Source organism: Aquarana catesbeiana, linkage group LG04 (assembly GCF_042186555.1).
Source record: "Aquarana catesbeiana isolate 2022-GZ linkage group LG04, ASM4218655v1, whole genome shotgun sequence".
In the NCBI taxonomy this organism is placed as follows: Eukaryota; Metazoa; Chordata; class Amphibia; order Anura; family Ranidae; genus Aquarana; species Aquarana catesbeiana.
Genome location: NC_133327.1, coordinates 250341256 through 250356779, shown reverse-complemented (window position 1 = coordinate 250356779; position 15524 = coordinate 250341256).

The following is a 15524-nucleotide window of genomic DNA, read 5'->3' as shown; positions in this document are numbered from 1 at the left end:
GGGGAGCCAGCCTGCTGCAGTAAAACTGTGGTGGCTGGTCCAGAAGCATTTAAACTAAATCTCTCTAAAACTGAGCTAATAATATTCCCCCCTGCCCCTGCCCCCCTCCCTGACTTTTCCATCAAAACCAACAATGCAACTATCAATCCCTCCCCTCACGCCAGGGTACTAGGTGTAAGGCTAGACTCTGACGTGTCATTTCAGCCCCAAGTCCAATCGTCAAAAGTTTGTAGAATTCACCTCTGTAACATCTCAAAAATTCACCCCTTCACTGCCAGACTTATCCACCTTACCAACCGCTCAGCGTCTGCCAACCCTCTCCTCCAATCCCTACACTGGCTACCAATCACCCAGTGAATTAAATTCAAAATACTAACTACAACATACAAAGCCATTCACAACTCTGCCCCGAGCTACATCACCAACTTTGTTTTCACTTTTCAAAGTTTTATTGGTTTTTCAAAAGGATAACATGTAACACCATTACATACAAGATATCAGCTGGAAAAAGGAGTCATTGCATAGAATAATTAAATAAAATCTAGTTCAATAAATTTCACCAATGGAAAGACAGTCTTTAGGAGGACCTTGTGCGACCCGAGGGGCTTAAAGAGGCGATTACGAAGCCGTCCCGGACCTATAAATGTCTGATGGCTTTATTTTCCACCTTATCTCCTAACACCCCAGTAGGGAACTCACTGTGTCAGGAGAGGAGGACAAGATTTTGCTACTAAAGGCCTCGAGTCGGACAAGGTGTTAGTTATGTTTTCTAGTCTTCTGGTGTGGACTGTCTGAATTATCAACATTCAAGACCGGATGCAGAGATCAATCCAGCATTAACTCCAGGTAAAATAACTGAGTACAATGAAATTAGTATATAATTATAACAACGAATATATGTCCCGGTATCAACTTAACATACGTTCCAATGCCTGTTGTAGTTACCTTGAGACATGACCCGAATTATCCCGTAAAGGGATAAAGAGGTAAGTGGGGGGGGGGAGGGTAAAAAGGAAAAGAGGTGAAAGAGAGACAGAGAGAGAGCGGTAAGAGTTAGTCATCTGCCTGTCCGCTCCTGAGTTTATTCGGTGCTATGAACTTGAGAGTGAGGAAACACCCACTCCGACATATTTAGCCCATGGTTCCCAAGTCTTCTCAAACTGTGCTGAGGTGTCTAGTATGGAACTCACCATCTTCTCTTGGGCCATTATCCATGATATTTTCCGTTTCGCCGCTATAACAGAGACCTTAGGGAGCTTCCATGCTTTGGCCAAAGTAAGTTTGGCACCAAGCAGGATAAAAAATATTAGTTTGTGCTTATATTTCGGGGCCCCTGGAATTTGGTGATTGAGAAGAGCCGTCAGAGGAGACCTGGGGACCGTCAGGGCTGTGACTTTGGAGATTATTTGAAAAATTTTAGTCCAAAAGCTTCTGATTTTAGGACATTCCCACCAAATGTGTATCATGGTGCCCTTCATATGACAACCGCGGAAGCAAAGTGGAGATACTGAGGGGTACATGAGGGAAAGTCTGGAGGGAGTTAGATACCATCTTGTGATGACCTTCACGCTAGCTTCAATTAATGAAATATTTAGTATGCCTTTAAAGGATCTAAAGAAGGTTTTGTGCCAGTGTTCCAGGTCCCAGGATTCCTGAAGATCCCTCTCCCATTCCAGCATGAATTTTGTTTTCCTATCGTTTGTTGCAAGCGAGGAGTAGATTATGGAGATCCCCCCCCCTCTGCTCCAGAAGCTGCCCACACCATTGTTCATATGGGGTAAATTGAGGAGGGTCCGGTTTAGAGACCCAAATGGAGTGAAGAAAGTGTGATAGTTGCATATATCTGAACCTCTCCGAGATGGGCAGGTCCAGATGTTTAATGCAATGGGCTAGAGAAATTGGTCCAGCTGAGGTAAAATAGTTCCCGATCCGGTACATTCCCCTATCTAACCACCACTGAAACGCTTTAATATCTAGGCCCGGAGGGAAATCTGGGTTACGGAAAACATGAGCCAAGGGTTTGCTTTGTGATACCAGAGAGGGGTCCTTCCTAAGAATGTCCCAGATTCTCAATGACTGTGACAAGGAGGGAGATAGGATGGGAGGCCTAGTCTGTGGGGAGCACCAGAGGAGAAAATCTATCGTGAAAGAAGGAGCTGCTTGCCTTTCCATTTCTACCCAGTCAGGTTTGGTTGATTTAGAATAGACAGTGGATAGCTGAGCTAGTCTGGCGGCTTGGTAGTACCAAAAGAAATTTGGTAGGCCTAGTCCCCCCCTTTTTCTCAGATTATATAAGGGTTGTCTTGCCAATCGGTGACCAGACTTTCCCGAAATGAATTTAACCACCTTGTTTTGGAACGCCAGGAGATGCTCCTTGTTAATGGCAATCGGGAGCGAGCGGAATATATATAATAGTCTTGGGAGTAGGGTCATTTTGATAGAATTTATCTTACCTAGCCAGGATATTTTGTGCGGGGACCATTGTTTAAGATCTGATTCCAATTTTTTGTAGATGGGGGGATAATTAGCCTGATATAGTTGTTCAAATTTAGGTGTGAGATTGATACCAAGATATCGTATGGAGGACTCGCTCCACGAAAAGCGGAAGGAGGCCTTTAACCGGGAAACTAGTGACTCTGGAAGTGACACATTGAGCGCTTGGGATTTAGAGTAGTTGACATGTAGTCCTGAAATCTTGGCAAATTGTTCCAGGAGTTTACAGACCACAGGGAGGGATGTAACCGGGGACGTAAGGTAGAGAATAAGATCATCGGCAAATAAGCCGCATTTGTGAATTTTGGGGCCACACCTGACCCCTGCTATGTCTGGGTTAGTGCGGATGGCAATTGCCAACGATTCAATCGCTATCGCGAATATAAGTGGTGATAGCGGGCATCCCTGGCGGGTCCCTCTCGCTATTTTAATAGGCTCTGACAATTGTCCTTGTAACTTAATCCTAGCCTCTGGGTTTGAATATAGTGATTTAAGTAGGCCGGAAAATCGGGGGCCAAAGCCCCATCTTTCTAGAATAGCAAACAAATAAGACCAGGAAACCGAGTCGAAAGCCTTTTGTAGGTCTAGCGACAACAGCATACCTTGTTGATCACCACCGCCATCCCAGCCCGACTGTAAGATCGAGACCACATCAACAGTTCTTCTGATTTGGTCAGGACCCTGTCGTCCAGGAATGAACCCTACCTGGTCTTTTTCTATATAAGACCCAATAAAGGACGCTAAGCGGTCAGCCATAACTTTAGTCATTATTTTAAGATCGTTATTGATCAAAGATATGGGTCTGTAGTTGGACACTTCTCCCGGATCCTTATCCGGTTTGGGGATGACGGTGATGAACGCAGTATTCAGCTGCGGGTCCAGGGGCTCCCCTGTGATCTTAGAGTTAATAAATTTAGCTAGAAACGGTGCTAAGGTGTTCGCAAAAGCTTTGTAATATGGCGTGGAGAAGCCATCTGGTCCCGGAGCCGAGCATCTCTTTAGGTTTTTTATTACTGCCAGGACTTCCTCAGTCGATACAGGTGCTTCCAGTCTATCTCTGTGTTCTGCCGACAGAGTGGGAATCGGCAGGTCATCCAAGAATTTGGTAACATCCCGAGTCCCACTCGACTTATGTTCACTATAAAGATTCGCATAGAATCCATGGAAGGCTTCCATGACTTTCAGAGGATTTGCCGTGTGTTGTTGGCCTGCTATTTTAATTCTGGGGAAGGTGTACGTGTGAGAACGCGGTGTGAGTCGGGAGGCCAAGAGAGACCCAGGTTTATCTTTTTGGTAGTAGTATTTCGCTCCTTGCCATAAAATGCGTTTTTCTGCCTTAACTGTGAGAGCTAGATTGAGCTCCAGACGTGCAGTGTCCAGCCGGGATACCGGAACCCTGGCTGGGTCTCTCTTGTGCTCCGAACAAAGTTTGTGGAAGGTCTTTTCAAGATTGTCTACGTCCACCCTATGTTCACTTTTAATTTGGGCGGAAAGTTGGATTAGTTTCCCCCGAATGGTCGCCTTATGAGCCGCCCATAAGGTTTCAGCTGAAACATCAGCAGTATTATTTAGTGTAAAGTAGTCCGAGATAGCCTTTTCTATTTCAACTTTCCTGATAGGGTCAGAAAGAATTGTTTCTGGTAATCTCCAGAAGGCGGGTTTGGTTTGTGGAGCTGAGTTGTTTATTGTTACACTCAACAAGGAGTGATCGGACCACACTGTGTCCGAAATCTGTGCTTTTCTGGCTGACGGAATTAGGCTATTGGAGATCAATAAATGGTCCAGTCGGGCATAAGATTGGTGAGCATGGGAGAAATGGGTGTAGTCTTTTTTAGTTGGATCTAATTCTCTCCAAATGTCCGTGAGGCTGTGTAAGTATATCAATTTAGCTATCTTAGAGCTGGTTCTAGTTGGGCGAACGGACTGAGCACGGGGAGGTTTGGACCTATCTAGACCCTGGTCAAAGGCGACATTAGAGTCTCCGCCAAAGATTATGCATCTTTCCAGTAGGGGGTCAAGAGTCTTAAATAGGTTACTGAAGAATTTGAGTTGTCCCGTGTTCGGGGCGTAGTAGGATACCAGGGAAAATAGTCTACCCTCTATAGAGCCCTTCACCAGGATAAACCTCCCCTCTGGATCCTGCAGCACCTGTTGTAAAGTGAATCTACAACTCTTGGAGATGAGAATAGCTACCCCTCTAGTTTTATCTTCCGCGTTAGCTAAATAGAATAAGGGGAAATGGGCATGAAGGAAAGAGGGGTTGTACCGGATCGGGAAGTGCGTTTCTTGAAGAAACAGGATATTAATTTTACGGGACTTCATATAATCTAGAACCTTCCTTCGTTTAGAAGGTGAGTTTAGCCCTTGGGTATTATGAGTCGCCACCCTAAGTGGGGGAGATGATACATTGTCACCAGCCATGGAGCACAGGGGGTGGGCCCGCTCCCAATCCACCAACGCTTACCTGATCCACGAAGCTGTGGGAAACCATAGTGAGTGCAGAGAAAGAAACCTTTCGCTTCTCGTGTGGAAAGTGGACAGCAACAGGCAGACGACCAACTGCAAAAACAAGAGAAGTTAGTGAAAAGAGAAGAAGAGGGAAAAAAGGGGAAGGTGAGGGAGGAAGCCTCAGGCCCCCTAGGGGCCTGAGAGAGCAGTGAAGGCTAAGGAGCACATCACTCATTGGAGAACCATACACGTCCTGTCCCTGCGTACAGGGTGGACACCTAACCCAGGGAGAAGGAATTACCAAAACCTCGGGGTAGGGGGAGGCGCAACATGACTGCCCCAGCCTCGGCGCACCTTAGGTTAAACAACCAAACTGTAAAAATCGCATCACTCTAATTTGGGGGATCCGGGGCCCCCGACCACCCACCACCCATAAGTCCCCCCACCCCCGGGCTAAAAAAAAAAAAAAAAAAGGGGAAGGGGGGGGACGGACTCGTTAGTGACCAGCTTAGGGGGGGTGGAACCTGGCCCATCTAGCAAACTTTTCTACAACTAATATTAGATATAAAACTTCCACGGAAATTAGCAGTAGTAACCATATGCCTAAAACCACCAGGAAGCCAGTGCTAAACGGGGAAATAACAGTAAGCCCAGACCATCGTCTAGGAGAGCCTCCAGCAACGCTGTTACCCTGTAGTTAGCTTCTCATAAGAGGGCCCCTATGAGCCGCAATGGGTATAGATATCAGTATACAATTAACTAGGAAAGATAAGATCATAAAAAAAAAAACACAAAAAAAACACAAAAAAAACAACAACAGGGGGGGATGGAGAGAACAAACAAAAAGAGGGGGCGGAATTTTTCACCGCCCCCCCTTTCTCCCCTAAAGGGGAGAAAAGGGTGCTCTTTTTTTAAAATAAAATCCCCCAGAACCTTTTCCTCTTCTCCCCCCCCCCCAATTAAGGAGACATCTGTCCCAGAATCTCTCTGAGCTCAGACTAAGCACTGAGGAGAGAGTCCAGAAACAAAGTTAGTGTTGAAAGAAAAAATGAAAAAATCTTGACTCGCTGTGTCACGGGGGTTTGGCCTCTTTGGAGCGTTTATATTTGGGCTTGTCCCAGACCGGCTGAAGAGGACTCGCCGGAGAAGGGCGTTTGAAAGAGCTTGCATACGAATTCGTTATGTCCATTGCCGATTCTTGTGAGATGAGGCGGAGGTCCAGGAGGAGCCGTTCTCCATCTTGTAAATTACGAAAAGGAGTGTGTCTTGCCTTTGTAGTCAAACTTCAGTGCAAAGGGGAAGGCCCATTTATATTTGACTTCATGTTGAGCTAGAACCGTAAGCAGGGGTTTCAGCGACCTTCTTTTTTGTATTGTGGTTGGTGAAATGTCGGCAAATACTTGTATGGTATGGCCTCTGCATGTGAGAGGGTGTTGATATCTGCATTTTTTCATAACTTCTTCCTTTACCGAAAAGTAGTGAAGTTTGACCACTATGTCCCTAGGTAAGCCATCTTTCCTGAGGGGTCCCAGTGTCCTGTGGGCTCGGTCTATCTCCAACTTATGGGATGGTATGTCAGGGATAAGTAGTTTAAGAAAGTCTTGAACAACTGATATTGTGTCCGTTATCGATTCTGGGAGTCCCCTTATTCTGAAGTTCTCCCTTCTAGACCTGTTTTCAAGATCATCAATACGAGAGAGCGCAATGTCCAGCTGATCCTGTAACACCTGGATGTGTGCAGAATTTTGCCTGGTTTTAGAAATAGTATGATCCAGTTTGTCCTCAATTGCTTCCATCCGGGAGCCCAGTACCTGGAAGTCTTCCCTGATGTCTCCCGTAATTTTAGCTGCAGTTTGTGCTAGGCCTCTGTCTAGAAGGGCTGACAATTGGGAGAAAAGGTCCGGAGCAGAGAGCAGTGTGTGAGGTGGTATGTCAGCCAAAACAGGCCCTGTCCCTGTGTTAGGAGAGGTAGGCCCCATGGACATGTGCTGAAGCTCCTCCAGCGACTGTGTAGCGGTGGGCTCTGTATATGCTGGGGTGAGAGTAGCAGGTTTAGCAGTACTCACTGGGGTCCCAGGATGGGTAGAGCGGGTCACTGCAGCATAGGACAGCTTGTCTCCCTGTCTCTCCTCAGTGTGCTGTGCAGCGTTCTGTGCGGTCTGCAGCATGGGGTCCGCCATCTTGGATTCGGCCCGTCCCGCCGAGGCTCTAAATCGCGGCTCCAGGTCCCTCCTGCACGAACCTGCCTTCATGGGCTTGTGCCCCAGCTGTTCCGCCCGCGGTGTGGGTATAATTTATGGCCCCCGGGGCCCCGGATCCCCCGCTATGTGCGCCATATGGCTGAGGCTGTGCGGAGCTCCGGACTTAGGCAGCCATCTTGGAGCCAACCGCGCATGCGCCCCCCCCAACTTTGTTTTCAAATATCACCCAAATCGTCCTCTCCGCTCTTCTCAAGACCTCCTACTCTCAAGCTCTCTCATCCCCTCCTCCGATGCTCGTCTCCAGGATTTCTCCAGAGCCTCTCCCATCCTCTGGAGCTCGCTACCTCCACTGGACCGGCTATCCCCTACTCTTGCTACCTTCAGGCGATCCCTGAAAACTCATCTCTTCAGGAAAGCCTATCACGTCTCCAACTAATCTTTTACCACTTCCATCAGCTCATTCCCCACAGTTACAACCTTTTGTACCACCTGACCCACCCTATTTCATTGTAAGCTCTTCTGAGAAGGGCCCTCTTAATCCTCTTGTATTTTATTGTATTATAACTGTATTGTCTCCTTTTTATATTGTAAAGCGCTGCGTAAACTGTTGGCGCTTTATAAATCCTGTATAATAATAATAACTATAAAATTAAGACATTGTTAGTGGAAAAAAAGTGTTCTGAGATGTTTATCTCTGTCTTCTGTGTCTGAACCTATTCAGTGGTATCTGCTGGCCTGGCTGCGTATGATGGTCCATTTAGCGTGTTGGGGGTGAAAACTGGGGGGTGTAGATAGTTGCATCGGTCAGTCAGTTTCCTGTATATCGAATTGTGTGAAGCTTGTCATCCATGATGTACACTGTGGTGTGTATTTGAATAATCCATTTTTAGTTTGATGGGTGAAAAATGTTACTCAATGAGTAAAACTGTTTTAGATTTTCTTCACCTTCTGCCCATATGATGAAAATATCATCGATATATGGATAATATCTGTATGGCTTTTGTTGTATGCTGTTCAGGAATTTGTCTTCCAGGTCAGTCATAAATAAGTTTGCATATTGGGGTGCTATTTTACTTTCCACTGCAGTACCCATACACTGAAGATAGATGTCATTGTTGAAGGCTAGGTAGTTGTAAGAATCAATTCAATTAGCTATGTAAAATCCTCAGCAGTGTATTTGTGGTTTAATGAGGATTCTACATCCATAGTGACTAGATGTGTATTTGGTGGTAATTGCTCTGTATTGCTGAGCTTGTTCAGATGGTAAGAAACTGTGACATGCAGCCAACCCATTCTTGTGAGGGATGTTACTATACAGAGATTCTACATCCATAGTGACTAGATGTGTATTTGGTGGTAATTGCTCTGTATTGCTGAGCTTGTTCAGAAAACCATTTGTGTCTTGCAGGAAACTAGCAGTATTCATAACTATTAACATTTTTTTTACAAGGCCTGAAATTTGTTCAGTAAGTCTATTCATATATGTCATGACGGGTTTGCCTGGATTTCCTAGTTTGTGGATCTTGGGCAGCATGTCCCTAATTTCTGGATTATCCGGAATCACATTAATAAGTTCTGAATGTAGGTGGGTGTTTTTATGAGATCTTTTTATTGCTTAGTAAAATACTGGGTCGGATCATAATCCAGTTTTTTATAGTAAGTAGCATTTTTCAGCTGCCTCTGGCTCTCTTGTATATATGTGTTTGTTTCCATCACAACAACTTGCTCCCCCTTTGTACGCTGATTTGATGGTGATAGCCTGATTAATGCGTAAATCATATACAGCTCTTCGCTCCAGTGGTGAAAGATTGTATAAAGCTTTCTTTTGCTGGGTGGATATCAGGGATGTAACTCTCAGTCTGAAGCTGTCAATATACATGGTTACATAGTAGGTGAGGTTGAAAAAAGACCAGCAAGTCCAACCAATGTGTGTGATCATATGTCAGTATTACATTGTATATCCCTGTATGTTGTGGTCATTCAGGTGCTTATCTAATAGTTTTTTGAAGCTACCAATGCTGCCCACTGAAACCACCGCCTGTGGAAGGGAATTCCACATCTTTGCTGTAAAGGACCCTCTACGCAGTTTAAGGTTAAACCTCTTTTCTTCTAATTTTAATGAGTGGCCACGTGTCTTATTAAACTCCCTTTCATGGAAAAGTTTTATCCCTATTGTGGAGTCACCAGTATGGTACAGTGGGGCAAAAAAGTATTTAGTCAGCCACCAATTGTGCAAGTTCTCCCACTTAAAAAGATGAGAGAGGCCTGTAATTGTCATTATAGGTATACCTCAACTATGAGAGACAAAATGTGGAAACAAATCCAGACAATCACCATGTCTGATTTTTTAAAGAATTTATTTGCAAATTATGGTGGAAAATAAGTATTTGGTCAATATCAAAAATTCATCTCAATACTTTGTTATATATTCTTTGTTGGCAATGACAGAGGTCAAACGTTTTCTGTAAGTCTTCACGAGGTTGTCACACACTGTTGCTGGTATGTTGGCCCATTCCTCCATGCAGTCTCCTCTAGAGCAGTGATGTTTTGGGGCTGTCGCTGGGCAACACGGACTTTCAACTTCCTCCAAAGGTTTTCTATGGGGTTGAGATCTGGAGACTGGCTAGGTCACTCCAGGACCTTGAAATGCTTCTTACGAAGCCACTCCTTCGTTGCCCGGGCAGTGTGTTTTGGATCATTGCCATCCTGAAACACTCAGCCACATTTCATCTTCAATGCCCTTGCTGATGGGAGGAGGTTTGCACTCAAAATCTCACGATACATGGCCCCATTCATTCTTTCATGTTCATGGATCAGTCGTCATGTTCCCTTTGCAGAGAAACAGCCCCAAAGCATCATGTTGCCACCCCCATGCTTCACAGTAGGTATGGTGTACTTTGGTTGCAACTCAGCATTCTCTCTCCTCCAAACACGATGAGTTGTGTTTCTACCAAACAGTTCTACTTTGGTTTCATCTGACCATATGACATTCTCCCAATCCTCTTCTGGATCATCCAAATGCTCTGTAGCAAACCTCAGATGGGCCCGGACATGTACTGGCTTAAGCAGGGGGACACATCTGGCACTGCAGGATCTGAGTCCCTGGCGGCGTAGTGTGTTACTGATGGTAGCCTTTGTTACGTTGGTCCCAGCTCTCTGCAGGTCATTCACTAGGTCCCCCCGTGTGGTTCTGGGATTTTTGCTCACCGTTCTTGTGATCATTTTGACCCCACGGGGTAAGATCTTGAGGGAGATTATCAGTGGTCTTGTATGTTTTCTATTTTCTAATTATTGCTCCCACAGTTGATTTCTTCACACCAAGCTGCTTGCCCATTGGAGATTCAGTCTTCTCAGCCTGGTGCAGGTCTACAATTTTGTTTCTGGTGTCCTTCGACAGCTCTTTGGTCTTCACCATAGTGGAGTTTGGAGAGTGACTGTTTGAGGTTGTGGACAGGTGTCTTTTATACTGATAACAAGTTCAAACAGGTGCCATTAATATAGGTAATGAGTGGAGGACAGATGAGCCTCTTAAAGAAGAAGATAGAGGTCTGTGAGAGCCAGAAATCTTGCTTGTTTGTAGATGACCAAATACTTATTTTCCACCATAATTTGCAAATAAATTCTTTCAAAAATCAGACAATGTGATTGTCTGGATTTGATTCCACATTTTGTCTCTCGTAGTTGAGGTATACCTATGATGACAATTACAGGCCTCTCTCATCTTTTTAAGTGGGAGAACTTACACAATTGGTGGCTGACTAAATACTTTTTTGCCCCACTGTATTTGTAAATTGAAATCATATCCCCTCTCAAGCGTTTTTTCTCCAGAGAGAATAAGTTCATAACCAATGTCCTCCAGCCCTTTATTAGTTTTGTCGCCCTTCTCTGTACTTGCTCCATTTCCATTACATCCTTCCTGAGGACTGGTGCCCAGAACAGGTGCGGCCGGACCAGAGTCTTGTAGAGTGAGAGAATTATCGCTTTATCTCTTGAGTTAATCCCCTTTTTAATGCATGCCAATATTTTGTTTGCAGCAGCTTGGCATTGCATGCCATTGCTGAGCATATTAACTACTAGGACTCCAAGGGTCCTTTTCCATCCTTGATTCCCCCAGAGGTTCTCCCTCCATTGAGTAGATTGTATTCATATTTTTGCCACCCAAATGCATTATTTTACATTTTTCCACATTAAACCTCATTTGCCATTTAGTTGCTCAACCCATTAATTTGTTCAGATCTACTTGCAAGGTTTCCACATCCTGCAGAGAATTTATTGCCCTGCTTAGCTTAGTATCGTCCACAAATACAGAGATTGAACTGTTTACCCCATCATCCAGGTTGTTTAAGAACAAATTAAATAGGATCGGTCCCAGGACAGAACCCTGGGGGACAACACTTTCCACCCCTGACCATTCCGAGCACTCCCCATTTATCACTACCCTCTGAACTCGCCCTTGTAGCCAGTTTTCAATCCATATACTTATCACCCTATGATCCATGCCAATTGACCTTACTTTGTTTTCAATCTTTCTTTATTAAACTTTTTCTCTAAAACAGCAACACCAAATTACACATCTTATTATTGTATAACATCCTCTCCTTAAAATATCATCATCATTTCTAATAACCTATTCTATACTTAACCATCTAACGTATTTTCTTTACAATGCCCATAATCCATTCACCCACACCCTTCATCCACTCTTATGCCCCGTACACACGATTGGACATTGATCGGACATTCCGACAACAAAATCCATGGATTTTTTCCGACGGATGTTGGCTCCAACTTGTTTTGTCTACACACGGTCGCACAAAGTTGTCGGAATTTCCGATCGCCAAGAACGCGGTCATGTACACCACGTACAACAAGACTATAAAAGGGCAGTTCAGAACCAAGCGCGGCACCCTTTTGGCTCCTTTTGATAATCTTGTGTTAGTAAAAGTTTGGTGAGAGACAATTCACACTTTTTCAGACTCGTGGCTTTCAGATCATTTTCTGCTCTTCAGTTTGTGCTTGTGGGTTTGTATCTGCTCTTCAGTGCGTGCAGCGAGTTCCCCTTGACTCTGTCACTGTGTTCTTGTTCTTCAATTCTGTTTTTCAGGTCGCTCTTCACAGGCCTTGCTGTTCTTCAGTGCGTTCTGTTACTTCATTCTGAGCAGCCGACCGTTTTCTAGCCATGTTGCATATACATACTCCTCGCAGAGTGTGTGCTGTGCGGGGGCTTGGTGTTCTTCTTGGGGGTCCTTACCTTGACACAAGCCCAGTCCATGAACAGGGTGGGGAAGAGTTCACGGACCAAGAATTGATTGCTCCAGCGTGACCAGTTCTGTCACATGCCTTTGCTCCGTGAGATCCGAGAGAATAATCCTGATGATTTCAGGAACTTTCTCCGGATCATGGACCCCGTATTTCACCGTTTGTTGGCTTCGCTGACCCCCTATATCAGCAGGCAGGATACCTGCATGAGGCAAGCCAACACTCCGGAGCAGAGGCTAGTCGCCACCCTGCGGTACTTGGCGACAGGGAGAAGCCTGCAGGACCTTTAAGTTCTCGACAGGCATCTCCCGCCAGGCTCTGGGGATCATTATCCCAGAGACCTGTTCTGCCATCATCTAGGTCCTGCAGAAGGAGTATATTAAGGTAAGATTTTTATCCTTTAACATCACATTTTATTGTATGTAATGTTTGTTAATATATTGTATTTCTTTCCTCATTCCCTATTTACCATGATTGTAATATGCTGTGAATGTCCCCTTTGTCCTCATGCATGCAGGATTTTTATGTAATTTTTATTTTTGTCCTTCATACATATTTGCCTTCACTTACCTCCCCAGCATGCTCTCCTGGGCCTATATTCACCTCGTGTATTCACTTAACAATGTATTTTGTCAGCTCCATAGTAGTGCTTTACCCTAAATACCCCCTAAAATGTCTAAAATTGTGATGTGTGCTTGAAATTCTGGCAGAGTGCCAGAGGCTTTTTTTTTTGGGTTCAAAAAATGTTTTTGAAACCTCCCTCCACCTAACTGCTAACTCAGCTGATACCAATCCTCTATCTGCTGACTTTGCCAAACCCATACACACTATACCCACCTCTTTTGTGGTCAGATTTATGGATGAATTCCCCAAAGCATGTAATGCAACGGCCTGCCTGAATACTTTCAAATGGTACTGTTTAAAGTTTTTGTATCCTATTATTATCTTGATAGGTAATAGCAGAATGTAAAAATGTGCTAAAATGTGTACAGTGTGTATTTATCTCTTTTTATTATGACACTTCTTACCTGTCCAGTGGGCTGCCAATAGTGTAAAGTAAGGAGGGGCTGTTCAAAGTAATACACATATTTAGGCATTCATCTCTCAATAAAGTGTAAAGGGTGACCTGTCCAAAACATCTCCCCCCCATAAAATTCACAAAATTGCCCATGGGGGGGGGGGGGGGAATCTCGTAGGTGGACCTTATATCTTTGTCTTTAAATAGTCCCTAAAAAAAATAAATGTTATACTGATGTGGGCCAAGAATGTTTGTGTCTAATCTGCTTTCCATGTATATGTGCAAAATTATTAATTTTATTTTCTTGTTTGACTCCACAGTTTCCTTCCAACCCACAGGAATGGCAGACTGTGACCTCCCACTTTGCCCAGCGGTGGAACTTTCCTAACTGCGGAGGGGCAATTGATGACGGCATAGTCCCATAATGCCCCGGGACTATGCCGTCATAAGAGGCGGGGTCATCCGGTGACATCACACGGTGACCACACCCTATGCCTATATAAGTCGCCGCTCACCTCGCAGACGTGTCAATATTGGAAGAAGAGAAGACTGGAGAAGACGACGACGTAGAAGAAGAAGAACGGGCCCCCGTTAGCAAAAGAGCTGGAAGAAGATAGCGGGGATCCGGCAGAGGATACCGGAGAAGAACAGGACAGCGACAAAAGATCCGGACAGCGGCAGAAGACCGGGCCCCCACTAGCAAAAGAGCTGGAAGAAGATAGCGGGGGAGGCAGGCAGAAGATACCAGAGAAGAACCGGACAGCAACAGAAGACCGGGCCCCCCTGCTAGCAAAAGAGCTGGAAGAAGATAGCGGGGGAGGCCGGCAGAAGATACCAGAGAAGAACCGGACAGAGGCAGAAGACCTGGCCCCCACTAGCAAAAGACCTGGAAGAAGATAGTGGGGGAGGCCGGCAGAAGATACCGGAGAAGAACCGGACAGCGGCAGAAGACTGGGCCCCCGCTAGCAAAAGAGCTGGAAGAAGATATTGGGGGAGGCCGGCAGAAGATACCGGACACAGGGAGAAGAGGCCGGACAGCGCGGAGAAGAACCGGATACCAGGAGAAGATGCAAAGAGCGCGGAAGAAGACCCCCGAAGTCGGAAGAAGACCCCCGGAGCTGCCTAATAAATTACTTTAAAAACCTGTGTAGTGTGTTTTTTTTCTTGACACTTTTCTCCCCAGGTGAATGGGTAGGGGTACCATGTACCCCATACTCATTCACGTAGGGTGGGAGGTCCCTTATTAAAGGGGGCTCCCAGATTCTGATAAGCCCCCCGCCCGCAGACCCTGACAACCAATGGCCAGGGTTGTCGGGAAGAGGCCCTTGTCCTCATCAACATCGGGACAAGGTGCTTTGGGGTGGGGGTGGGTGGGCCCACAGTGCGCTCCCCTTCCCCAAAGTACCCATCCCCCATGTTGAGGACATACGGCCTGGTACGGTTCAGGAGGGGGGGGGGCGCTCGCTCGTCCCCAACCCCTTTCCTGACCGGCCAGGCTGCATGTTCGGATAAGGGTCTGGGATGGATTTTGGGGGGACCCCCATGCTGTTTTTTCAGTGTAGGAGGTTCCCCTTAAAATACATAACAGACCGAAGGGCCTGGTATGCTCTTGGAGGGCAACCCATGCCATTTTTTTATTTAAAATTTGGCGTGGAGTTCTCCCTCAAGATTCATATCACAGTGCCTGGTATTGGTGGGGATCCAAGTTGGATCCCCGTGCTTGTCGCTCATTGGGAAAGGAAAAAATTTTTTTCCTTTCCCGATGAGCGAGCCAGCTCGGCACTGCTATCTGCAGCTGACACAGTGCTGTGCGATTACCTGTGGTTATGTGCGGATAGCTGCGCTAAATCGCTCCTGGACGCAGTCAATTCTATTTTTTCTATCCGCACCAAACCGCATGTAATCAAAACGCAGTGTGTGAATGGGGCCATAGAAAAGCATTGTGTGCATTTAGCTGCGGTAGAAAATGCAGATAAAAGCACAATTCTATCCATCCGTGTGAAAGGGTAAGGCCCCTTTCACACTGGCGCATTTTTCAGGCGCTAAAAATAGCGCCTGAAAAACGCCCTAAAGAAGTGGCTCCATTCACTTCAGTGTGAATTGGG